At 41.6% G+C, this 1,962-nt stretch overlaps 1 pseudogene; it reads right to left on the bottom strand.

Annotated features, from left to right (window-relative positions):
• Window positions 1–246: 246 nt before the first annotated feature.
• On the bottom strand, window positions 247–364 carry LOC129901798 (5S ribosomal RNA; annotated as a pseudogene).
• Window positions 365–1,962: the final 1,598 nt, after the last annotated feature.

The raw sequence follows: 1,962 nt of genomic DNA, 5'->3' as shown, positions 1-1,962 counted from the left end.
TAGAATAGGCAGTACTTACCTTCCGACGCTCGGTGTCCCAAGCTTTGTCATAGCCCTAGCCTTATCCCAGTGGGTACCACTTGTCCTTTTAATGAATTCGCAATGCACTAGTTGTTTTGCAAAGCTACATCCCCTATCTCAAAGGGTGTTATCATCTTTCACGATAGAGTCACGTATCCACAATGCTTCTTTATATCAACAATGCCATGTAAGGCCAACGCATATATACATGCATATTATCTCATATCACAGCTACACAGGGCTTCCCAGGGGGTCACCTATCCCAATATTACTCTTGCCCAAGCACGCTTAACTTCAGAGTTCTAATGGAATCCAGTGCGTTATTGCTAATATGATTGCATCCTGCCCCGTGGGGCACGTAACTACCAAAGAGGACGATGACCTAGCAGCTGATTTGGTAGGCCAGGCTGCACCGCCCAAGTTACCCTTATATTCTCATTACATGGACCACATCCTATCCTTAGCCACTTTCTCATTAGGCTCTAGTTATTTTCATAACTATCCTCATTATATTCACATCATATCCTATTCGCATTCTACCCCATAGAATAACACTTCTTAACCTTCTTCACGATTCTTATTGTGGGTTACTTACCCTTCTTAGTTAGTCTTATCCTTAATATATTATTCTATCCAAAACTACCAGTCTTCCCTAAATCATTTTCCTTTTATTTCAAGGAAAATTTGGGCAGAGTTTCCTCTGTATTTCTTACTATCTCAACACCTGCACGCAGAAAATGCCAACAATGCCTCACAGGGGCAATACGCATAAAGATACATATATACGTATCATATCACGTTATATCGCAGCCTCACAGGGCGCCTATAATTAACAATAGTATAACTGATGGACTTACCTCGTATGTCCAACTCGAACTGCACCTATTTAGACTTTCCGTCCACTTTTCCTTTCAATTTTCAACTTTACATGTCAACAGTAATTCAATACCTTACCTGACATCTATCATTCGTGCCTTCTTACTTGCGTGCTGTGTAACTTCCAATATTGTTAGTAAACTTCTTATATTGATGTTATCCTTCTGCTGAAATCACAAGTTAGCATGAGGAATTTCATTCCCTATGACTCGGCTCTATCGCACAATCGTAGATATGAAAGAAAGGTAACATCCTAAATACCCTGTAGCCTCTTGTTTATAGATGTGGTGCACAACACACCGATAAACAAGACTCTACTAGACACGGTCTGTAGACACTCCAAGGACGAACTGCTCTGATACCACTTCTGTCACGACCTAACCCCGTGGGCAGCGACTGGGGTCCGACCTAGACCCCCGTATACATATTTTTCAACTGTAGTCAAATTGAACTATGAGCAAACGATACTACTCACAAAAATCCCAATGAGTTAAAACTTTTTCATGTACGTGTGGCCTCTTTCATTCATATCGTATCATGAAAGAGAATGCAAGCCGACAAGAATGCCATAACGTAATACCATTTACAACGTGCCATATAGGCACAACCAAAATAAACTCATGAACAACCCACACATATATGTCTACAGACCTCTAAGAGTAGGAACGACAACATATGGCGGGACAGGGCCCCCGCCGTACCCCTGTGTAACCAAATATATACATCGGTGATTTGGTACCAAAACTTGGCTCCGAATTAATGGAGCTCCTTCTAAACTTGCTGAATGAAATCCTGAGCTGGTGGACTCCCAAAATCTGTATGGTACCTGCGGGCATAAAATACAGCCCCCCAAAGAAAGGGGGTCAGTACGATACATGTACTGAGTATATAAGCATAACATAACTGAGATAACAACTGAAACAGGGATGCAGGAAACCAAATATAGCATTTAATAGGGTACCTTACCTGCATCTCATAAAATAAAGTCATATATACCATTATCACGTACCGTATCCGGCCCACTCGGGGACCCAGTGTTACAAGCACATCATCTGTCATGATAGG

Source organism: Solanum dulcamara, chromosome 8 (genome assembly GCF_947179165.1).
Source record: "Solanum dulcamara chromosome 8, daSolDulc1.2, whole genome shotgun sequence".
Classification (NCBI taxonomy): Eukaryota; Viridiplantae; Streptophyta; class Magnoliopsida; order Solanales; family Solanaceae; genus Solanum; species Solanum dulcamara.
This window is presented reverse-complemented; position numbering and strand designations above follow the sequence as displayed.